The sequence below is a fragment of the Urocitellus parryii genome, chromosome 3 (genome assembly GCF_045843805.1).
Source record: "Urocitellus parryii isolate mUroPar1 chromosome 3, mUroPar1.hap1, whole genome shotgun sequence".
Taxonomy (NCBI): domain Eukaryota; kingdom Metazoa; phylum Chordata; class Mammalia; order Rodentia; family Sciuridae; genus Urocitellus; species Urocitellus parryii.
Window position 1 is genome coordinate 176,895,965 of NC_135533.1, and position 26,907 is coordinate 176,922,871.

The window sequence follows — 26,907 nt, forward strand, 5'->3', positions numbered from 1 at the left end:
TGATGAATGCTGGTGAGGATGTGGGGGAAAAAAGGTATACTCATACATTGCTGGTGGGACTGCAAATTGGTACAACCATTCTGGAAAGCAGTATAGAGATTCTTCAGAAAACTTAAAACAGAACCACCAGTTGACCCAGCTATGCCACTCCTCGGTTTATACACAAAGCACTTAAAATCAGCATACTACTGATTTTAAGTAGTGATTCAGCATACTACTATTCAGCATACTACTGATTTTAAGTAGTGATTCAGCCACATCAATGCTTACAGCAGCTCAACTCATAATAGAACCAGATCTAGGTGTCCTTCAATAGATGAATAAAGAAAATGTAACACACACACACACACACACACACACACACACACACACACACAGTATTACTCAGCCTTAAAGAAGAATGAAATAATGGCATTTACTGGTAAATGGATGGAGCTAGAGAATATCATGCTAAACAAAATATGCCAATCCCAAAAAACCAAACACTGAATATTTTCTCTGATATGCAGATGCTACTTCACAATAGAATTGGGGAAGAATAGAGTTACTTTGGATTAGGCAGGGGGGAGTGAAGGGAGTGGAAGGGGCTTAGGGATAGGAAGGATGGCAAAATGAATTGGTCATTATTACCCTACGTACATACATGACTACAGGACCAGTATGATTCTACATCATGTACAACCAGAAGAATGAGAAGTTATACTCCATTTATATATGATGTGTCAAAGCTCATTTTACTGTCATGTATGAATAATTAGATTTTGAAAAAAGAAAACATACAGGAAAAAAAAGTATTATACATATTTTCTTTGGACTATGATTACTCTATTTTGACCCTAAGTAGATTAATATATTTCCAGTTGAATAAAACCAAGATTTGGTACCCAATCACTTAACGTAACTTTAGTCACTATCAATTGGCTGAAAGCCATATTTTGAATTCACTTAGAGCCAGGCTATCACATCCCCAAAACCCATCTTTAGATTGCTACATTTCTCTTCTAGGCTAGTCTTCCTAAACAAAGACCTTTCTTTGAAGCACAAATTTTTTAAAGCAGTTGACCAGCAATTTTTTTTTTTTTTAACAGGGTCAGCCTTCCCATGCTTCATATGATTAACAATCTCAGGTCATCTTTTTTTAAATTTTACTTAAAATATATATGTATATATGTGAATATTTTTTTTAATTTAAAAAGAAAACATTTAAAACATTTGTCAATGAACCTTGATTTTATTCATTTACACGTGGTGCTGAGAATTTAACCAGGTGCCTCACACATGCTAGGGAAGCACTCTATCACTGAGCCACAATATTATCCCCTCTCAGATTATCTTTGCATTAAGTGACTCATCAACATGGTTTCTTTCTAAAGGAGGTAGGCTCTTTAACCTTAACAAGTATTAGTCATATAGTATTAAATATTTTTACAAAAACCACATAATTCAAATACCCACAGCAAATTTATAGCATCCTAAGGACCATGCACATCAGAAAACTGCAGAACTTTTTCAGGATGTCAAGTCTTAGTAGAACTCAATTATAAGGAATGTGCTGAACTACATGTAATAAAAATGTCTAGTTTAGCTGGAATTTTTAGCAACTAGAATTCTGCTCTATAGCAATTCTGACGTTTAGAACTTAAAAGTACCATTTTAATCATACCAGAAAGGTTAAATTACATCCTGAACAGTTTGTGTACTGGGTACAAATATTTTAAACCAGGGAAAGGATAGTCTTTTTAGCAACTAGAAAATTTTATCATGCAGGAAAACAAAGTTCACCATATCTATGTGATTCATTTGATCAACCTCCATAATTAAAGATGAGAAAAGTATGCTTCATTTTGGGAAGCATACCAGTAAATATTGTCATGTATATATTAACTCAATTCTTTTTTTTTAATATTTATTTTTTAGTATTTGGCGGACATAACATCTTTGTTTGTATGTGGTGCTGAGGATGGAACCCAGGCCGCACACATGCCAGGCGAGCATGCTACTGCTTGAGCCACATCCCCAGCCCTATATTAACTCAATTCTATCCAACAAATCTCATGAGGCTTCTAAGCAGAAAGGAGGGAGGGGGACTTTTTAGGAGGGGGTTAACAGGGATTGAACTCAGGGGGCTTTTAACAACTGAGCCCCATCCCCACCCCTTTTAATATTTTATTTAGAGACATGATCTAGCAAGGCCCTAAGGAACTCAGCTAAGTTGCTCGGACTGGCTTTGAACTTGCAATCTTCCTGCCTATGATCCTAGTGGGGGGTGCACTGACGAACACCTGTACTTAACATCCAATAATGCAACATAGAAATCAGACTTTTTCATAATATTGAATGAACCTTTTAATTTAAGATGTAGACAACTGACCAAATTATTGCATCTTCTGTAGAATGCTCTTGGGGAAAAAAAAAAAGATAAACCATATGAACATGCTCTCTGATTTTTAGTACATTTATCTTACTCATCTCCCTCTTCCAAACTGAATAGAACAGAAGTAAAACAGATCTCTCATGCCATCACTATCATACTGATCCTCTTTCCCTCCCAATATATCAACCAGAGACTCCTTAAAAGAGTCTAATTTTTACCAAAGTGTTCTCTCATGGGGCATTTTTACTTTATTCTTCACTCAAACCTTTGGTTATCCCCAATATCTGAAACATAAGGATATTGTAATCAATTATAAAAGGATGACAGTACAGTATTTTAATAATTAAAATTATGAGTAGTGATTATTAATTTACAAGGAAATTTTTATTATACTAATGGAGATATATATAATTGAAATAAAAATAAGCCTAAGAAAGGTTTAGTGTAGTTAAATATGACAATGTCCTTCAAGAAAAAAAAGGTAATATGGCTATTTATCATAAATCTTTTTAGGGTTCAGTTCAGGTTTTCAAAATCTTTAGATCAAAACATACACTTTGACAGAGAGGTCATTTCCATATTGAACAAAAACAACCATAACCACAAATAACCAAAACCTAGTGAACTATGTTACATTCCCAAAGAACGATCCTGGCAGATACCAATAGTTTCAGATAAAACAAAGTTCCAGCTCTGGATATTCTGGGCAATATAATAAAAAAGAGGAAAACTGAAAAAGAAGTAGCTTAATCAAATTCCCCTTCAAAAGTTAATTCAATTTTACTGAAGAGAATGATTAACTATGCAAAAGCTACTAGAACTTATTAGATCAAAAATCAGCTATTTTCCAGAATACCTCTTTGGATAGTAATATACAGATATTTTCCCATAGAAATAATCTAAAAAGTCAGGTAACTACTTACAGAAGAAAATAAGTTTTAAACCTTCATTATTGGCAGGAGATTTCAAAGAATAGCATTAAGATGGATGTAATCACCATCCATCAATACAAACTGCAATTTAAAATATTTTCTCAATAACTAGTGTGCACTACCGAAAAAAAATTTTAATTTCCATATATGGTACTGAATAAAAATGGAATAAAATTAAATCTACTTTAAAGCTTTACATAATGACCTCCAGTGGCTTACAGTCTCTCTTCAATCTTTACTTCCAACTCTACATTATGTAAATCCACATTAGCAATCTAACAACTTGACACAACTGTATCTAACTATGTTTGTTTTTATTTGAAACCTACAGTTTTCAGAGATTATGAAGGAAAAGAAACCAAGGTGAGTTTAAAGGACAAAACAAAGAGCTAGATTACATTTGCCATTTTGACAGGCCCCTCCCAGACCCTCTATTCAGCTTGATTTCTGCTCACTTTGATAGCAACAGTTCTCTCATAGCCTACAAAATCCAGACAGGACCTACAGTAATCAAGGAGAAAAATAAGTGGTCTTGGCAAACAGGCTAACAATCATCTCTGTCATCTCACTTTATAATCCTCTGTTTATTGGGGATTATCTGTTAATACTGCATAGTAGGTGAGCCATTATGAGCCAAGCTATAGCATCATCTCAATAGATCAAAAATTATTTTGATAACATTCAACATCACACGAGATTAAATGCTAAAACAATTATTAACTGGAAATGTGATGAAGTGAACAAAATGTATCTGTCCAAAAAAATCTACAGTAAACATCACATTAGAAGCTCCTTTAAAAAAAAAAAAAAAATATATATATATATATATATATATATATATATATATAAAAATGCAGATGTCCATTATTCCCACTATACTCAAGACTGTACTAAAAGATCAAGACAGAGGAGGAAAAAAACATTGAGTAAAAAGGAAAGAAACAGAAGGGGGCAAAATTGTTGTTTTTCATATAGAACAATCTATGTAGGACATCCAAGTGCATCTATGAACATTTCATTAGATTTTACGAAAAAACTCAAAAAGTTCACTGGATATACACAAAAAAGGTCTCTGATTTTGTTTTCATATGTTCACTTTCCTAATCCATGATTATCTCTTTGTATTTCTGTGTCTTCTTCAGTGGGTTAAGTCTTTATTGAAAGGCACCAACACTACACAATGCATTAAGCACTAAGCTTTGATAAAAAGAGAAAAACATTCCTCTACCCCTTCTCAGAAGATCTGTGACATTTTCACATTTTTAATTCTTTTACCAAATTGATTCAGTCATTCAATCATGCTATACTATTAGTTGCTATTTTGGCCAGATTCTAACAGGTGAGGTATACTCTATAACATCAATAGTATATATAATTTTTTTTCTGATATTAGAATAAAATGGTCCCAGTTCATTATTCTTAGTGAAACCATAGCCCAACTTAAAAGTACCACTTTGCTGGTGGCAAAAATGAGAGTCCTATGACAGCTCCATGTCCAGCTATACAGCCTCCAGTGACATTTCTGCACTGACTTCTTACCATGTTTTACCAGTATTTTGTTTCTTGTATCTGAGTGTTATCTGAAAATCAGGAGTGGTTTTACTATGATTCCAGAGGATTCCTAAAGTTTATTGTCAAAAGCAGCTGAGCATATTTTTATTTCCTATCTTTAATTCACTTTACAATCCTAATTTTTTTAAATCATCATTTACTTTCATTTCATAAACTTCTTCAAAATCTAGCAAAATACTAGCACTACAATGATCAACATTTAGTAGATGGATGCAATACCTTTATTTATTTATTTCATGTGGTGCTAAGGATCGAACCCCATGCCTCACACTTGCTAGGTAAGCGCTATACTACTGAGCCACAACCCCACTCCCTGGGTACTTGCTTTCTTATGTTACCCACCCCCATTCTAATTTTTTTTTTGGTCGAGGCTGTTGTTTTATTTAACAGTCTCATCCAACTATCAGTTCCCATTGTGAAAGTTTCCCAAATTTATATCTCTAGCTCTAACCTGTATTCAAAGATCCAGATCATGACTGACAAACACATAATACACAAACAGAATTCACCAGTGAGTTGTATGTTGGTTCAAGGGACTTCTCAGTGCTCCTCTGAACATCAGTATGCTCTCTGATACCATCACTGAAGAAACCTATTCACCATCTCCAATCATTCCCTAAATATCTACATCAGATTGCCCAAACCAACACATTATACTCAATATATCAAATACAGGACTCATTACATTTCCCCAAAAACCTTCTACTCTATATTCTACTGAACAACAATATGGTGTATCTCAAATTTCTCTATCTTTATTCTCTGTTATTGTTTGGATGTGAGGTGTCCCTGAAAAGCTCACATATGAAAAAATGCAAGAAGGTTCAGAGGAGAAATGATAGGGTTGTAAGAGTCTTAACCCAATCAGTGATTTAATCCCCAGGTAGGGATTAACTGAGTGGTAACTCAAGTGGTAGGGTGCGGCTTGAGGAAGTGGGAATTGGGGCGTGGCTATGAGTATATATTTGTATCTGGTGAGTGGAGTCTCTCTCTGCTTCCCGATTACCATCTGAGCTGCCACACTTTTCCATCATGATATTCTGCCTCAACTCAAGCCCTTGGGAATGGAGATGGCCTTTTATGGACAAAGACCTCTGAAATCGTGAGCCCTAAATAAATCTTTCTTCCTCCACAATGGTCACAGCAGTGTAAAAAGCTGACTAAAACATTCTCCAATACCATACCCTACCTAATATTAAGCACTTAATACCTCTTAAAACTAAGCTGCTATTTATCTGCTAGCTTCCTAACTAGTTTCCCATCTACAGTCTCTTCCCATTTTTTCAATCTTACTAAGTGCTATAAAAGCAATTTGATCTTCTCACTTTTAACACCCAACAGCCACCCTTATTCTTACAAATATCCTTAATAATATGGTTGTAATATTACAACTAAGTTTACCTGTATGTCTCTAGTTTGTATTTTCTACTAAATAGTCATCTCTATTCTCTACTCGTGATGATTATTCTGACTTTCCTTCAAGCTAGAGAAAACTGGAAAAAGTGAAGAGAAAACTTAGTAGAGCTGTCTTGATAATAAAGTAGATAAGGTGATAAGTGAAATAAAGAAGAATCAAGAATGGACTTCAAGAATGAACTTCAGCTGAGTGAGTGCCTATAATCCCAGGGACATGAGAGGATGAGGCAGGAGGATTGCTAGTTCAAAGCCAGACTCAGCAACTGAGTGAGATCCTATCTCAAAAAATAAAAAGAAGGGACTAGGAATGTAGCTTGGTGGTTAAGAGCCTCTGAGTTCACTCCCTGGTAACAAAAAACAAAAAAACAAAAACACTCAGATTTTCTCCTTATACAATGGGACATATTATGATACTATTTGCTTAAATCTAGGGATTAGAATTCATGTTGTGAAGTGACTCAGTCACCTCTAAGTAAAAACTGACAGCAAACAGGCAGGTGAACACGTAGGTTTTTACCTCAGAATATAGGTATAGACTAGAGATATCACTCAGAAAAACTAACATAGATGGTAATTTTAGCCACAGGTTTGCTTAGAAATATGGAGCTTAAAAAGACAGACCAGAATTTGAAAAGAAGAAGCCTATAACATATTAATGCAAGAAGCAAGAACCAGTGAAGAAGACTAAGAAGGAAAAAGCACAAAATGCAATTTTGTAGACATTATAATGAGTTTTGGAAAAAATACTTAGAAGAAGGTATAGTCTACCATATTGAATGTTATTAAGAGTAAAAGTAAAATGAACATAAGAAAAAGTTCATTAGACTCAGCAATGGTGACATTATCTGTCACCTCAAAAGTAACATTATTGGTGCTTGTTTGGGAGGTAAGGAAATGAAGGTGAAAATTGATGTAAACAACTCCTTCAATAAATTTGGCTTCAAAATGAAAAGATTAATCCAGATGATTATGTATGACAATACCTGTGATGCCCATGAAGCACTTAGAACACTGCATTATCTCAAGCAGTTTCCCGCTGTCTCTTCTTCCATTGATAGCTCTCAGTATACCATTACTCATTCCCAGCAAGTTCAAAAACAAGGCAAGAATGCCCATGATGCCTAATATTACCTTATTCTGGACATACTCCTTGATGAAACTGAATTAGAGAATGCATTAGAAACATCAAAAATAAGACCTTATAAGAAATAAAACCACTAGAAGAAAAAAATTACTGGCAAAAGAAACTAGGAAAGAAATAATACTATATGCAGATGAGCTGATGGAATACCTGAAAAATCCAAGAAAATCAGTGATAAAATTTAAGTAGCAAAAGAATTCAGCAAGGTAGAATAGGAAATGAACATACAAAAATCAGTAATAGTCCGATCACAAATAATAATGAAGTATAGCATATAATGGATAAGTCTGATTGAAAGTATAAATGAAAAAATAAGATACTTGGGAATAAAAAAATATTCAAACCGTACATAAAGGAAAACAAACATTCTTAAGACACAAAGGAAGGTGAGCAACTGAAAAAAAGTATCCTGTTTTGGGCTAGGACATATCAAAAGTAATATAATACATTTAAAAAATATAATTTGAAAACAAAAAAAATTAATGAGCTTTTATGGAGTAAGACTAATTGATACTGAAGTTAAAGTAGAACAGAAAAGTTCAAGAAAAATAACTTTCTACATATTGAAAAACTGAAACTAGGATGTGAGATGAAGGCACAAAAGGTGAAAAACTAAAGCAACCCAACTGCATTTCAAATTAATACCATATCCTTACTCAAGGGATAAGAAAGAAATAATTAAACCAAGTAATATGAGTACAGCATTTGATTATTTGTACCCATAGAATGGAATGTGGTAATGAGGAAGAACTTCAAACAAATCTTGAACTATTTTTGGTAGAGATGTTTCTTAATAATGGTATGATACACCAATTTCAAATTCCATGATTAGATATCTAAATCTAATCATGGGAACACAACAGACAATCCCAAAACTATTTTAGATATATAATTGAGTTGAGCAAATAAATATATGGACTGATGTTTTTGAAAGCCAACCTTCTTACTGTGAAAGAAGGGACAAATATGAAAAGGGAGAAGGCAAGAAATAATCCCATAGAGATGAACTGGAATTAGAAACACTGGTGTAAACTGATTCCTAAAATATTCATGTGCCTATGCATGTTTTTCAGTATGGATGTATACATGTACGTACATACGTACACACACACATACATACACAAACACACAGCCTGCAATTCCTAGCCCTGTCCTCTAAAAATTACCTAAAAGCACACTCATACCAAGATCTTCATCTCCTAACATCATCCCTCCTTAAAGACAATCGGGGCTCTCCAGAAAAATGAATGTTTCCAGAGCTGGGAGAGAATAAATAAAAAATAATCCTGCAACAAACTGTTTTGCCAGAAAGAAAGTAAACAAATAGACAGTCCTTCACAGTGTTTCACTTCACCTCACCAAACCTAGACAATTAGGGCACCAAAGTAAGTACAGAAATGACCTATACACCAAGGGAGAGGGGCAATGAGCTCACATCAATGATAAATATTAAGTAAGTAAATCAATCAGAATCATTTTTATCTACAATAAAATGCTCATGCAAACTGATGAATGTGAAAAGACGTCTGAAAATGGAAAATACAGTTTGCAACCATTGAAGAGAAAACTGGGTTAGGCGAAAACCATCACTGTAGGCTAAATCTAGAAGGAAATTTTGGTGAGGGGCATATATGCATGGTATTAAAGCATTTCCTCATAGGCTATTTATCAGTTGCAAGAGAAAAAAAAATGGTAACTAGATATCAATAACACCCTGACCCAGTGGTCACAATTAACATCAACATTGTGCCTCCCAATGTGACATCATTTATGTAGTTATGTGGCTGGAGTGCATAATCCAAATCTAATCACAGGGACACAACAGACATTCCCAAATGAAGACTAGTAGGTTGGTAGGTAGACATTCAGAAAATAGAGGGTTGTGTTAGTGAAAAATGTCAATGTTGGGTAAGAACCATCCCAAATATTAAAGACTAAACAGAAATGACAAACACAGACCCTAGATAGGATAAGTGAAGGGGGAAATGTTCTGAAGAATATCACGGGGTCACCTGAAAAAATAAACTGAAATATAGGCGATAGTTAAAATGTAAGTACTGTTATCAATGTTTTAATTTACTCTTAATCATGAAACAATATTTATCAGAGAATACCCTTATTCTTAGGAAATACACACTGAAGTATTTTTAGGAATAAAAGGCTATGATGTATGTAATCTCTGCTCAAATGTTTTAGGAAAAGTGTGCACGTGTATGTAGAGGGAGGAAGGGAGGACAAAGTAACCTAATGCCAAATAATAAAGTAGAATGTTAACTGTAGGTAAATCTGGGCAAAGTCTATGTAACTCTTATTCTTACAACTCTTCCATAAATTTTAAATTACTTCTAATTAAAAGGTTCTTTTTAAGCCAGACATCTACTGTTTTTTCCTATGCTATAATTCCCATGTTACAGTTGAAGAACACATGAGGCCTGGCAAGATGAAGCAACCAGGAGGTGAGCCCAATATGTCTTACTCCAGAGACTAGCACTAGTTTTAAGTATTCTGCATTTTTAATGAGTCTTCTTTTTCAGCTATAAGATTTCTGAGAATATTTATCTTCTCAATCTTTCCTTTTGAAATTCTCTCACATAAATACTTTTTCCTCCATTTCCTCTAATCAGAGATCCCTATCTCTATAGCTATATCCCATCTGTGGCACTCCAGAATATGGTATTCTGGCAACTTTATGTACAACAAATCCTCAAGGAAAATCCTGTGTTCTAGATTCTGGCTTTCATATATTTATAGATATATAGTATACTCAACCCAATGAGCAACTAAAGGAAAGAACTATATATTTTTCACTGTTTTTTGCCAAAGGCCAATGACAAAGCCTACACTAGCAGAGATTCAGGAAACATTTATTCAACTAAAATGTGCACCTTGTTCTATTGCTCATGGTCTTCCTCGTTGCAGAAAACTAGGAACTCACCCAGTTTATTCCATCCATTTATCCACCATATCTAACTAAAAACAGTTTAATAGTGCTTTCTTTAAATACTTTCTAACTCGACAATATCTGCATATTTAATCCCATAAGCACACAAAGGCTATACTATTATTTTTTTTCTTGTACACCAGAATGCAAAGCTTCCTTTTTAAATTTGTTTTTAGATATACATTAGAGTATATTTTGACATATTATACATACAGGGAGTATAACTTATTCTACTTAGGATCCCATTCCTGTGGTTGTACATAATGTGGAGTTTCACTGGTTGTGTGATCATACATGAACAAAGGAAAGTTATGTCCAATTTATTCTACTCTGGTCCCTATTCCCATCTCCCCTACTTCCCTTGATTCCCCTTTCTCTAATCTAATATACTTTAATTCTTCCCTCTCCACCCCCCTTATTGTGTGTAACCATCCACATATCAGAGAGAACATTTGTTTTGGGGGGAACTGGCTTATTTCACATAGCTTGATAGTCTCCAGATCCATCCATTTACTGGTAAAAGTCTTAAAGTCATTGTTTTTTATGGCTGAGTAATATTCCATTGGGTATATATAGCACATTCTCTTTATTCATTCATCTATTGAAGGACACCTAAATTGGTTCCACAACTTAGCTATTGTGAACTGAGCTGCTATAAATATCAATGTGGCTGTATTACTGTAGAATGCCAATTTTAAGGCCTTTGGTTATATACTGGCAAGTGGGATAAGTGGGTCAAATGGTGGTTCCATGCTAAGTTTTCTGAGGAATTTCCATACTTCTTTCCATAATGGTTGCACCAATTTGCAGTCCCACCAGCAATGTGAGAGTGTACCTTTTCCCCCACATCCTCACTAACATCTATCATTACTTGCATTCTTGAAAATTGCCATTCTGACTGGAGACAGAATATCAGTATAGTTTTAATCTGCATTTCTCGAATTGCTACTGATGTTGAACATTTTTTCATATATTTGTTGACCACTTTTATTTCTTCTGTGAAGCATCTGATTAGTTCCTTTGCCCATTTATTCACTGAGTTGTTTCTTTGGTGTTAAAGTTTTTGAATTCTTTTATATATCCTGAAGATTAATGCTCTATCTGAGGTGCAGGTAGCAAAGACTTTTTCCCACTGTGTAGACTCTCTTCACATTCTGGATTATTTCCTTTGGCATGAAGAAGCTTTATAGTTTGATACCATCCCATTGATTTATTCTTAATTTTATTTCTTGCACTTTAGGAGTCTTACTGAGGAATTCAGTTCCTGGGTCAATATGAGGGAAAGTTGGACCCACATTTTCTTCTAATAGGCATAGGGTCTCTGGTCTTATGCCCAGGTCCTTGATCCACTTTGAGTTTTGTACAGGGTAAAAAACTGGATTTAAATTTCATTCTGCTACATATGGATTCCAGTTTTCCCAGCACTATTTGTTGAATATGTTTATGGTACCTTTGTCAAGTATCAGATAACTATATGTGTGTGGGTTTCTCTATCTTCTGTTCCATTGGTCTTCCGTGTCTGTTTTGGTACCAATACCATGCCATTTTTGTTACAATAGCTCTGTAGTATAGTTTAAGGCCTGAGATCTTGATGCCTCCTGCTTCACTTTTCTTGTTAATGATTTCTCTGGCTATTCTGAGCCTCTTATTTTTCCAAATGAATTTCATGGCTGCTTTTTTCTATTTCTATCAAGAACATCATTGGCATTTTAACAGGAATTGCATCAAATCTGTAGAACACTTTTGGTAGTATAGCCATTTTGACAATATTAATTCTGCCTCTCTAAGAACATAGGAGAACTTTCCATCTTCTAAGGTCCCCTTCAATTTCTTTAGTGTTCTGCAGTTTTAACTGTAGAGGTTTGTTTTTGGTTTTTTGGTTTTTTTTTGGGGTTTTTTTTTTTTTTTTTTTTGGCTACTGAGAATAGGATACTTGTCCTAATTTCTCTTTCAGATGATTCATCATTGGTGTATAGGAACATAATTAATTTATGGGTGTGAATTTTATATCCTGCTACTTTGCTGAATTTGCTTATCAGTTCTAGAAGTTTTCTGGTGGAGTTTTTTTGGGGGTCTCTAAATGTACAATCATATCAGTAAATAGGGATAGTTTGAGCTCTTTTCCTATTTGTACCTCTTTTCTTTTGCCTAATTGCTTTGGCTAGAGTTTCAATGACCATGTTGAATAGATGTGATAAAAGAGGGCATCCCTGTCTTGTTCCAGTTTTTTAGAGGGAACGCTTTCAGTTTTTCTTTGTTTAGAATGATGTTGGCCTTGGGTTTAACATATATAGTGTCTACAATGTTGAGGTATGTTCCTACTATCCCTAGTTGTGCTAGTGTTTTGAACATGAATGAATGCTTAATTATGTCAAATGCTTTTTCTACATCTGTTGAGATGATTACATGGATTTTTGTCTTTACATTTACTGATGCGGTGAATTTCGTTTATACCAATTTCCATATGTTGAACCAAGCTTGCATCCCTGGGATAAACCCCACTAGATTGTAGTGCACTGTCTTTTAAATATGTTTTTGTATATGATTTACCAGGATATTAAGATTTTTTGCATCAATGTTCATCTAATATTCACCAGGATTATTAGTCTGAAGTTTTCCTTCCTTGATGTGCCTTTGGTTTTGGTATCAAGGTGATACTAGTTTCACAGAGTGAGTTTGGAAAGGTTCCCTCCTTTTCTGTTTCATGGAATAATTTGAAAAGATTGGTGTTAGTTCTTCATCATAGGTCTGGTAAAATAATCAGCTCAGAATCCATCTGCTCCTGTGCTTTTCTTTGTTGGCAGGCTTTTTTTTTTTTTTGGGGGGGGGGGGGAGTTGTAGATGGACAGCATGTCTATTTATTTTATGTGGGTGCTAAGGATCGAACCCAGTGCCTCACACTTGTCAGGCAAGTGCTCTGCCGCTGAGCTGCAGCCCCAGTCCCTGTTGGCAGACTTTTGTAGTATAATTTCATTGCTTGAAATTGATCTGTTTAAATTTTCTCTGTCCTCCTGATTCAATTTGGGTAGGTTATATGTCTCTAGAAATCTATTGATGTCTTCAAGATTTTCCATTTTATTGGAATATAAATTTTCAAGATAACTTCTGATTATCCTCTTTATTTCAATAGTGCCTGTGGTTTTATTTTCTTTTTAATCACAAATTTAGTACTTGGAATTTATTTCCCTTTGTCTCTTCATTGGCTTGGCTAAGAGTTTATCAATTTTGTTTATTTTTCGAAGAACCAACTTTTTGTTTCGTTGATTTTAAATTCTTTTTTATTTGTTCTAATAAGTTATACTGTTTCATTTATTTTTAAACTTTGTTTCAATTTCATTGATACCAGCTCTGATTTTAATTATTTTTCCTGTACCTATTGTCTTTGGTATTGATTTGTTTTTTCTCTAGGGCTTTGAGATTAATGTTAGCTTATTTATTTGGTAACTTTCTTTTCTTTTAATGAATGTACTGGTACCTTTCACCCTTAACAATATTAGTATGTTTCATGTGACAATTTCAAAACTTGTTCCCATACCTTATTTTGATAAAAAATAAAAATAAATTTAAAGAGAAGCCAGTTTATGTCCATGCTAAAGAAATAAACAATAAAGTTTGTTTTTGCTTTGTATTTTTATAGATCCTAAGGTCAAGTAAATATCAAAAATACTGAATTTGAAATAAGTTACACCAGGTTTTCAGATCTTTCAATATGTCAATGTATACTGTGATTTCCCCTCAGGAGAGCCAAGTATTCAGTACTTTACAAGCCTATTTTATTATGGGATGCTTTTTAGGGCATCTTCTAGGGACAATACACATAGAACACACTATGCAAATGCTTACTACACTAGTGTTGGCAGGAGAAATAAAAAAGCAAACACCTGCTTAACAGTACCAGGGTAACATGAAGCTTTCCACAAAGAATCAGTATCTACTTTTTATTATAATTGCAATTGCTTAATGATAAAATGCCTATGAATTCTATATTAAATACCTGCCTACTCTTGGGTGCTACTAAAGTTCTGGTGGGAGTTTCCAGTGCTTCTTGTAATATCCGAACTATAAAGGACCAAATCCAATATCAGCAAAAAAAACCAATTAAAACATATACACAAAAAGCAAATGAGAGGTCCAAATGAGAAGCACGTGGCAGTGCTTCAAAAATTTTAATGTTTGTAAAAATTATCTGGAAATTTTGATAAAATGCAGATTCTGATACAGGAAGGTGTGGGACTGAACCCAATATTCTCTATTTTTTTGCAAGCTCTCAGGTACACCCAACACCAGTAATGTTGATCTTCAGATGATACTTTGGATAGCTGAAGTATAGCACACATCAGGACAAAAAGTTGAGGTCTCTAACTCATCCAGAGACTATCTTTCAAAAAGCTTGCCAGAGATCTAATTCGCCAATCAAAAAAAAAGAACTTTCAATCATTTGAAAAAATATAAAACTGTGTTAAATTAAAGGTACTTCAATCACTATTATCTGTTAACACTTTTTAATTAGAAAAGGAAGTTTCCTGTAAGTATGATAAAAGTACATTTATATGAGTCAGATTTTTGTCTAAATTCTCATTCTACTTTTATTTCCAAATGCCCACACTGACAACACTGACAACACAGAAACTTTCATGACACTCGGGCACTGTCTGCAATTTTACTGACTTACAAAGCTGCAATTGTAAACCCTGCCCCCAAGCCAAAGGACATGTATAAAGCCAGCATCTTTCTCAATGATTTACTGAAAGCAGCAGCTCATTTTAATAAAACCATCCCAAAACATAAAATTGACTGAACCAACTGCTGTGTTGGGCATACACAACAGCTGATTAAAATCATTCAAGATTTTTATTCTTACAGATTTCTTTTCAAGCTTTGAAAATTTTCTCCCATTCTATACTTTTATCTTGATAATGAAATCACTGAAATAAACACAGACCTTTAAGTCAATAAAGGTTTAAAGTACAAAAGTAAGCCAATTTAAGAAAAAAAACTAATAAATTAGATCACATACAACTCAACAATGCATACACTAAAACTAATAACCACTTTTCTAGAATGTATTTGTGTAACAAAATTAGGAGTTTGAACTAACTTCTTTTGATGTCAAACACTATGTGGCTTTTTGGCACCACACTGTCATTTAGCAAAGTATTAAATATTGTACATGATACATCATCCTCATTCCTTATCAAGGAAAACTTTGTAAAATTAGAAACTATTTCTTATTAACTGGGTTTCTTGCATTAAATATTTTAATATTTTATTTCACTAAGAAAGACATTTCTTTGCATGTATATGAAGGCAATATTTGACTTTTCATAACGAAGTAATGCTATAGTATTTTTGTCACAATGAAGGACAAAGATAAGCCAACTGTTTAGATTCCTCTTCTTTATGTTGTGTCTTTGATCACTAACAATGCTGTGTGAACAGCCAACAGAAGGCTGACATTTCATAAAATATGCAGTGATAAAAACTAATACTGTAGCATCTGGGAGCGATATATAAAATGCAGAAATACACCTAATAACTGTGATCTTAAATTACAAGTTACTAAAAGCTAAATAAAAAAAACAAACCTAAGAATTTTAAAATGCCAAGATTAAAAAAGGGTGGGGTTCTTGTATTTTTATTTCTAAAAACAAAGTTTTAAAAATAATTCAGTACTATTATGCTTTTCCTAATATTCTATAATGTAAAAGCCAGAAACCTTCTACATACAGGTTATCTGTACTACATACCTTTTAACAATCAAAAAAACATACTACAAAACTGGCATCAAAAGGCACTATATAAGCTTCACAGAAAACTTTCTCAAATACTTGAAATTGTCAAAACTGTAAAATAAAGCATAATATAGTACTTTTATGACAAAACTACAGTGACCATGACCAAAATCAGTTTTTAAAACTAATAATCTAAACAAACATACTCTTAATACTACCACCAATGCATCTTTCCACCATCTAAGCTTTAAAGTCATTGGTACACCACAACAAGTAAAATGGGATCAAATATGTTGAAATAATTTTAATTTTACCACTAAACTTTTTTTAATAAAAGGAAGCAAGCAGGTAAGGCACACAGTAACAATAATCCAGGAACAATCATGTGAATTATTTCTGTAGCATTTGGGTTAATATCCCACCAATATGCATCAAAACCAGGGTCCAGCAATTGTGTTTTTGTAAATATATATGCAAAGATGAAATGAAAAACTAAAAGCCATATTCAGAAAGACAGGAACTCTAAATTACACTCTGACTAAAGAAAATATACAACATTTAAGTATGTGGGAGGCAATTGTCCTTGTGCTTATAATTAGCATGTGAATTTAGGGATTTCACTCTTTAATGCACACCCACCAGCCTGTTATTCTTACCATTGCTTTTCATGTCATTTAATGGAGATAAATACTCTTTTCCCTCTCAGATTTACATCAATGCTATTTAATTTTTTTAAAGCTGTTATAATAGGTTAAACAGCAGTCTCAACATCACTCTTCATCTCCCACTGGACAAAGAATGGCATTACAGGACTGAGAATAGAGAAGGCATATTTACATTCATAATGTTCCTAACTGTAACATTTATGTAAATTATGATTTTACATTTGCAAATACAATAATTTTTAGTTTTACTGCATACTTTGCCCTTCTTTTAACATTAACTTTCTATAGTTCTAACAACCTCAAAAAAAATCGTACCTATGAAATATGTGATGCTATTCTAGCTACTAAAATAAATATTAAATCTAAAATAATAAGGTATCTGGGGCTGGGATTGTGGCTCACTGGCAGAGTACTCGTCTAGCACATGCGAGGCCCTGGGTTCAATCCTCAGCACCACATAAAAATAAAATAAAGGTACCGTGTCCAACTACTACTAAAAAATATTTTAAAAAATAAAGTATCTAATAATGTATGTACTTTTAGTCTTATTCTACTATGAAAGAGTTTTAGTATATTAATGAAGTGCTAATCATTTGAGTTCAAGGAATCTTCCTTTTAAAATACTGTCATCATTTTTTAGTTATTTCATACAGATTTATATAACACAAACAATATTCATTTACTACCACTGTGTAAATGTGAAGAATATACTAATCATTCCATTATTTTTCCCACTGAATTCATCTAAGCATAGAATATATCAGTATTACATATATTTAGGAGAAGAGAATAATTTGACCACTGAAAAACTGTAATTTTAAAAATAATTTACCCTATTGAAATTTATTTAAAACAAGAAAAACTATATATTCCAATGACAGCACAAAAAAAAAAGGGAAGTTATTTACTGGGTTTTGCTCATCAAAAAAGTTAATTAAAAAAATGTTCCTCAATTGTCACTAAACAGGTAAATGAAAGTAGGTATAGGACCTCTCTCTCTCCCTTCCAGAATATAAAGTTCATGAAAGCAGAGTCCATAGCTCTCTTAGGTCTTTATCAACGCTGCCTGAGTGCAGACAATCAATATTTATGGAAAAAGTGAGTTAGCATTTGTAATGAATTGTACTTAGCCTGAAAGAGATTCAAAGGAATATAACATGGTACCTCCTCTTGTCCCTTAAAATCTAGTTAGCAGTGCAGGACCTCAACTCAAGTGAAAATAAAAATAATAAAGTACCTTCTGAGTAACAAAAAAAGGAAACAGGAATTCAGAAAATTCATAGTGGTGCACACCACTCAGAAATTTCAGAGGAGTTAGAAATAAAAAGTATATGACCAATGGATGAGGAAAAAAAAAAGAAATAAAAGGAGCAAAAAAAGATGTAAGTGAGGAAGAATATAGAAATACAGAAATGTGCTCAGTATATTGGGACCATCTTGACAAAAATGAGAACAATTTTTGGTTTGTTTTTCTTTTCTTTTTTTAAACTAAAAAAGGGGGGGGAAGCCTACACAGTTGTAAGTTTTTCATCACTGACAAAATATGAAAGAAAAACAAAGGAGCAAAGATTTATCTTGGCTCTTGATTTCAATCTGTGAGCCTTTGGCAAAACAGAGCATCATGGCAGACAGGGCATGGTGAAGTAGAGCTGTTCACCTCACAGCAGCCAGGAATCAAGGTAGGGAGGTGCCGAGTTGAGATATATCCTTTCAGGGTATGCTACCAGTAACCTGCTCCTTCCAACTAGGTCTGCATCTTAAAATTCCCATCAACCTTCTATAAATCTATGAATGAATTAATCCACTGATGAGGTCAGAGCCCTCATGATCCAATCACTTCCCAAGAGCCCCACCTCTGAACACTGCTGCATTGAGATAAAGCCTCCAACATACGAGCCTTTGGGAAACATTCCATATCCAAACCATAACAGAAGTACATTAGGATAAATTTATGTGAGAACCTTAAATACAAAGTTGGATATTACAAATTTTTATCTATGGACAAAGTGGGACCACTGAGAGTTCCTAAAGAGGAGAGTGAGGGGGTAAAAGCAATGCTTTTAGGCAGATTAAACTGACAGCGATATATGGAACATATTTGATATCTTACAAAGATTTCTGAAGTATTTCAGGAACAGGGTTGTCAAAGGAGCAGGCTTTTGGAAATGGTACAGAACTGTCAATGGCAAAAGCTAAAATCATATACTGACAAATCAGATATAATGGGTGAGGGAAAAGGAAAAAGTAAATTCCTACCTGTCAGATGAAGACCCTAAAGGATAATAGAAAAGAGGCTGGTGAAAACAGGTTAGGTAAAAGATGATGCCTTTGGTTCCAGACATTCACTGTGAGGAGAATCAAGATACCCTGAAATGGTAGGAAAAGGAGAAATGTTAACATGATACTAGAGGTACAGATTTTAGTGTGCTCTATGAAGATGTAATCATTAAAAAACTTAAACCGATAATAGAGACTGAAGGATATGCTATACTATTTAACAAATTCCACAAATACACTTGTGGAAATTAATTAAAATTAAATAAACAGGAATGACTGTCTTAAGATAGTTGCATTCCAGAAGGAATGACTTAAGACAGACACAATGCCCAGAGAGGAGCAGCACGCTTTAAAAAATTTTACCTAAGGTTGTTAAACAAGCAGGGTCTTAAGTGTCTAAAGGAATCATAACTTTAAATTATTGGGTTTTTGGTTTCGTGGGTTTGTTTTTGTGTTGTTGGGTTCCCCCCAAGATTTTTCAAAGAGATTAGGATTTGTTAGGATACAAATGAGAGGGGGGAACTATCAGACTTTTAAGCTCCTAGCTCTATATTATTCAGAGGTAGCTAGAACATTTTTCTTTTAAAATATACCGATTCTGGACTGCATCCAAAGTTAATGCTCATAAAGGACTAAAAGAAAAACTGAATTCACATGTTTTTATCCTGTATATTGAAAACATTTACTTGCCTCATTTTCTTATCTATATTACCTCTCAGTACCACTTTCTCAAGGTTAGGTCAGTATGTATGTAAACTAAACATTATTTTGATATTTCCTAGTTTTAGTAAACTATTCCAGTGACAAAAAGAATATACATTTGAAAATCTGATTTGAGCAAAATAAAAAGGAAAGTACCTACAGAAGAAGATAGAGATAAATCAGGAAAAGTGACATGCTCCCTCCCCCAACTCTAGCATGGGCCTGGCACTAAGAAGAGCACCATAAACTTCAGGAAAAGAGACTCAGAACACCAAACATAAGTAAATGCAAACAAGGCTTTAAAAATTGTTTTCCAGAGTGCACTTTATCTGAAGAACCCCGAGAATAATTTAATTGTGTCAAAATTTAGGGATTCCAATGGAAAAGGGAAAACTGTATAAGGTCTGACATATAAAGAGAAGGCTCATTCATCAGTATAAGCAGCACTTGTTCTGAAAAGCCAGTGAATGTATGCAACCTACATGGGTGTCTCACTCAACTAAAGATATTTAAGCTAATCAATAAGTCGAATATGTTCTTAAAAATGCTAAGTGGTTGTTTATGTGTGTTAAGATTTTCTGTGAGGCATACTAATGTACTTTTCCTGTATGATATGGTGAACTCCGGTGATGATAAGTACGTGGTGTATCTGCCGCCCACATTTTCACTGACGGCAAATGGAGTGTAAAACTGGCACTGGAAATGATTAGAAAGAAATTCACGTTAGAGGTATGTAGCAATGGTTTTATGTTATAGATCACTTACTAAATCTAAACTCTTCTAGATTCATCATTAAATTAAGAACAAAAGTACATTAAAAATTAGCAAGTATCAAATATCCATTTGGCTTATTGAAATAATAGTATTTAAAAAGCATACATTAGTCTTTTTAGACTGTCCAAGGAATAGGCTAATCCATTTTAACACAAAGTACATTCTGTGCTTTGGGGAAAATTCCATATTATAAATTTAAGTTGAAGACAATACAGTTATTTGATTTTCAAATACACATAAAATACATGTTTTCTTCAATTAAGAGATTTAACAATCTCCTCAGTAAAAAATTTCAAAAACATGAAACATTCAAGCACTTTATTAAAAGATAGCTGTATTAGTTAAATTATTTGTTTCTATCACAGATGCTAAAATAAATGTACTGCTTAATTTTCTTATACAAAATAAAATGTAAAGGAGGAAGAGTAAAAGCCTGACTTAATTATCTTTTTCACATGTAACTGTCTAAAGACAGTAAAGAAAAGCAGAAGAAATATTGACACTACAACTTCAGGACTCACCTGTTACCTGGTCACTAAAAACTGAAGAACAAGTTGATGAGAAAAGAGTAAAAGAATGATGAAAGCTGTCATTCTATAAATTATGTGGCACCTGGTGTGGGTCCCACAACCAAGCGGTCACCTTTACAGTAGGAGAAGAGAGAGGGACAAATAATTGCTAATACAGCACCTACGTGGAGCCTCTACACAGTTCATATACACACATTGTCAGATCATACATTATTGTGAAGACTACAGATGAGTGTTACAGAGGAGGAACTGTGATTCCCTGGTTCCCACCACTATCCATGAAGCAACTGGATCTGCAGCAATATCCAATTAGAGAACAAGAGCCCTTCCTCATGACAAGAGCAAACAACATCAGTATCACTCTTAAGTAACTTAAGCCAGTATCAACAGTGCCTGTGGAAACTCTGAGACCCTGATGGGGCTACCACTCCTATTGTCAGACTAATCAGAGAGGATGCACTCCACATACCCTGCTGTCTATGTCATATCTGCCTGCATTGCTACTTCCAAGACCTACCACAACAGTGGTTCTCTCCAATCACAATACAGTATGTTCTGTACCCGCCCCAAAAAATGAATTACAGCCAAAGAAGCTACAAGGAGATTACGTTATGGTGTCTAGTGGGAAATAAACAACATTACATAACAGACTGGTACCCCAACACACATTAGGAGAAAGCCAATTTCCAAGAAGGTTATCACATAAAAGCAAACACCCATCCAAACAGATGTGCATATAACTTAGAAACACAGAAATAGGGAAAAAAACAAGTAATATGACAACTACTAAAGTTAAACTCTCTAGGACTAGATTCCAAAGACATTGAAGTGGATAAAATGTCAGATAAAAATGTTAAAATAATAAGTTTTAAAGAAGCTCAATGCAATCTAAGAGATTACACAGAGAAAGCTGAATGAAATACGCAAAATGGTATCTGAACAAGAAATTCAATAGAGAGATTCTCAAATAAAACCAAACAGAAATCTTGGAAATGAAAAGTGCAGTAAGTCAGACTTTAAAAATTCAGTTGAAGACCTCAACAACAAATGAGATCAAGTGGAAGAAAGACTATCAGAGCCTGAAGACAGCTATTTTGAAATATTACATAAAGAAAATGAAGAGAGTATTCAAAATATCTGGGACAGCATTAAAATATTAAACATCCATCTCATAAGTACACCAAAGGGAGAAGAAATAAAAATTAAGGGTATAGATAACTTATTCAATGAAATAATAGCAGAAAAAAATCCAAAACCTTGGGAAAGATATGGACATTCAAGAGTAAAAGGCATTTAGAACCACAAACAGATGTGTCTACAAAAGATTCTCTCCATAATTTAAACTGTCAAAAAATATGTAGGACAAAAAAAAAAAAAAAAAAAAAACCCTGAAATTTGCAAGAAAGAAATGCCAGCAAGTCACATTTCCAAGCAAAACCTATTAACCTATCAGATTTTTTAAGCGAAACAGTACAGACCAGGTAGACATGGTGTATTTCAATTCCTGAAGGAAAATAAATGTCAACAAACATTAACCATGATTACCTACCAAAGGTATCATACATAAACAAAGAAAAAATAAAGACCTTCAAAGATAGGTATAAACTTTAGGAATTCATGTTCACTAGATCAGTATTACAAAAGATGCTTAAATGAATACTACACTCAGAATAGAAAGATATTTACCATCATGAAAGCACAAGAAAGAATAAGTACAACTACACAAAAAATAGAAAAAAAAATCAAGCCATCATCAATACAATAAACTATCAAACCCCTAAGAGAAGAGGAAATAAGAGTATTTAAAACAATAAGAAAAATCAACAGAATGACAGGAACAAGTCCGTACATCAAAAAACAAAAAACAAAAAAAAAACCCACAAACGAAATGGTCTGCAGAATGGATTTTTAAAACAAGATCCAAAACATATGCTGTTACAAGAAACTCATCTTACCTGTAAAAACATACACATACTGAAAAGGAAAACATGAAACATTATATTCTAAGCCAATGATATTCCAAAGCAAGCAGGAGTAGCTATATTTACACGCAACAAAATTAATTAAAGACAAAAACTGCAAGGAGAGACAAAGAAGGTCACTGTACATTGATAAACAGAATACTGCATTAAGAAGATATAATGAGGGCTGGGGATGTGGCTCAGGCAGTAACGTACTCACCTGGCATGCGCGGGGCGCTGGGTTCAATCCTTAGCACCACATTAAAAAATAATAATAATTAAAAGTATTGTGTCCATCTATAACTAAAAATATTTTTTAAAAAAGATATGATTACAAATTTATATGCACTAAATATCAGAGTATTCAATTTTGTGAATCACACTCTACTAAACATAAAGAGACAGGTCCTAATACAATAACAGTGAAAGACTTCAATTTCTCAAATCAAATGAAAATGTAAACAATATCCCACTCTCACCAAGATAGATCTTCTATTAAAAACAAAAATTAAATTACACTTCAAACCAAATACAGTGAGTATTCCATTCCATATCTGCAAGCAGAATATACATTCTTTTCTTCAGTGTAGAAAACTTTTTCTACAATACACCATATGTTAGCCCACACATCAAGTCTTAAAGTCAAGAAACAAATGAAATGACATCCTTCATCTTTTCTGATCACAATGGAATGAAACCAGAAAACAAGAGAAATGTAGAAACACATGGATATTGAAGAACGCACTTTTGAACGATTGGTGGGTCATTAAAAAAAAAAAAAAATCAAACTTTTTTAAAATTTCTCAAATCAAATGAAAATGTAAACAATATAACAAAACCTATGGTCTACAGCAAAAGCAATACTAAAAGCAAAGTTTAAAGCAATGAGTGCCTACATGAAAAAATTAATCTCACATAACAATGCATTTTAAGGTCTTAGAAAAGCAAGAATAAGAAACCCCAAAATCAGTACACAGAAAGAAATAAGCCGAAATAAATGGAATAGGGACTAAAAGAACAATTTAAAGACTTGAAATTCGAGACGAAAAAGAAGAATTTATAACTGAAACCACAGAAATTCAAAAGATCATGAAGGGATATGCTGAAAAATGGCATGCTAATAAGCTGGAAAAAAATCAACAAGAAATGGATGAATTTCCAGACTCATATGACCTACCAAAATTGAACCAAAAGGATACAGAAAACCTAACTACACCAATAAATAACAAGTAATGGGGCTTAATCAGTACTAAGTAAATGATCTCCCAATAAAGAAAAATCCCAGGTCTTCACTTCTGAATTTTACCAAGCTTTTAAAGAATAATATCAATGCTTCTCAAACTGTACCAAAAACCTGAAAAGAGAGAACTCATCCAAACTCATTCTATGAAGCCAGTATTACCCTGCTACCAGAACCTGACAAAGATGACATACACACATAAAAAAGAAAACTATAACCTAATACCAAAAAAAAAAACAACAAAATACTATCAAATAGAATTCAACAGCACATTAAAAAGACAGTATACCATGATCAAGTGGGTTTTCATTCCAGGGATGCAAGAATGGTTCAACATACATAATTCAATAAACAAAATACAGCACATAAATAGAACCAAGGATAAAAATCAAACAATCACCTTGATAGATGCAGAAAAGGCATTTGGTAAAATTCAACATTCCCATATGATAAAAGCCATAATAAATCAGGCACAAAAGGACCATGTCTCAACATAATAAAGGCTATATATGACAAACCCATAGCCAACATCATACTTGATGGGGAAAAACAGAAAGCATTTTCTTTGAAATCAGGAGTAAGAAAAGGGTTCTCACTCCCACCACTCCCATTCAATATAGTACTAGAAGTTTAAGCAATTGAAGAAATAAAAGGTATGGAAATGGGAAAAGACGAAGTCAAATTATCCCTGTTTGTAGAACATATGATTCTATACATGGAAAAACAGACTCCAACAAGAGACTAATAGAACTGATAAACAAGTTCAGTAAAATAAGAGGATATAAAAACAACACTCAAAAACCAATAGTTTTTCTATACACCAATAATGAACTGAGAAAGAAATAAGGAAAATAATACAGGAATCACACACACACAAAAAAAAAAACTAAGAATAAACCTAAATAAGGATGTAAAAGATCTCTACAGTCAAAATTATAAAACCCTAAAGAAGTTGAAGAAGAAATACTAAAAGGTAGAACGACCTCCCATGTTCATGGATTGGGAGAGAGAAAATTGTTAAAGTGTCCATACAATCCAAAGCAATCTACAGATTCAATGCAATCCCCGCTGAAATATCAATAACATTCCTTATAAAAGTAGAAAAACAAAACCTAGAATTCATATGTAAGCATAAAAGTCCTTGAATAGACAAAACAATCCTAAGCAAGAAAAAATGAAGTGGGAAATATCATAATACCCGATTTCAACACATACTTCAGAACCATATTAACAAAAACTTCATGGTATTGGCATTAAAAACAGACACAGACTAATGAAACAGAACACAGGACCCAGAAACACATCTTCAGCCAACTGATTCTCAATAAAGGTGCCAAAAATATTCACTGGAGAAAGGACAGCCTCTTCAAATGGTGCTGGAAAACTGAATATCCACATGCAGAGGACTGAAACTCAACCCCTATCTCTCCCCCTTTACAAAAGACAACTCAACCTAGATCAAAGATCTCAGGGTACATTCAAGGTACATCCTAAAACTCTTGAAAATTCTAGAGGAAAATAGGGGAAATACTTCAAGAAAATACCAATGTGCAGGCAACAATTTCCTAGAGAAGACTCCAAAAACACAGGAAACAAAGCAAGAATTGACAAATGTATTACACAAACTTAAAAAGCTTCTGCAACAGCAAAGGAAACAATCAACAGAATGAAGACTAAACCTAAAGAATGGGAGAAAAATCTTTGCCAGCTATCCATCTGACAGAGGATTAACACCCAGAATACACAAAGAATTGTAGATTGAGGGTACAGTTCAGCTTGTATGAGGCCCTGAGTCTGATACCCAGCAATATACACACACACACACACACACACACAAAAAAAAAAAAAAAAAAAAAAAAAACCTAAGACTTCAGGAAAATAGTAAACTAGTTTTAAAATGAACATATAACATGGACAGACATTTCTCAAAATAAATGAAAACAGTTAATATATGAAAACATGCTCAATATCCTTAGCCATCTGGGAAAGGCAAATCAAAACTACATTGAGATTTCCATCTCATCCCAATTTGAATGGCTATTATCAAAATATAATAATAACTGCTCTTGTGAATGTAGAGAAAAAGGAACCCTTGTACACTGTTGGTAAGAATTTCAATTAATACAGGCAATACTGAAAATAGTATGGAGGTTTCTCAAAAAATTAAAAATAGAACTACCATATGATTCAGTTATCCCTCTCCTGGATATAAATCTGAAAGAAACAAAGCTAGCATACCAAAGAGTCACCTGCATACCCATGTTCACTATGGCACTATTCACCATAGCTAAAATATGGGATTAGCCTAGCTGCCCATTAACAGATGAATGGATTTTTAAAAAAAAAATCACACACACACACACACACACACACACACACACAGTGTATTATTCAGCATAAAGAAGAATGGAATCCTATAATTTCTGGGAAAATGAATGGAACTTGAGGACATCAAATTAAGGCCATTAAATTTAACAATGTAGAAGTCACTGGTGACTATGACAAGAGTGTATTCAGGGTAGTGGTAGAGACTTTTACCCCTACAGTGGTGAACTTAAGAGAGACCACAAAAACAATCAGAAATATCAAGGAGAGTCAATTCCTCCGAGAACATCTTAATACCAAAAAGGAGAGAGAACTGGGTTAAAGA

General features: G+C 33.7%; 1 protein-coding gene across 4 annotated transcripts in view; it reads right to left on the bottom strand.

Moving 5' to 3' along the window:
• Positions 1–26,907, bottom strand: part of Tbc1d5 (TBC1 domain family member 5) — a 501,737-nt gene that overhangs the window by 397,540 nt on the left and 77,290 nt on the right. For 3 of the 4 annotated variants that reach the window (XM_077796238.1, XM_077796235.1, XM_077796236.1), the window contains exon 2: positions 19,030–19,140. The exons of the other annotated variant lie outside the window; for it this stretch is intronic. The gene's annotated coding sequence lies outside the window, so the exon portion shown is untranslated. The remainder of the gene's footprint in view (positions 1–19,029; positions 19,141–26,907) is intronic. 4 annotated transcript variants of the gene reach the window in all.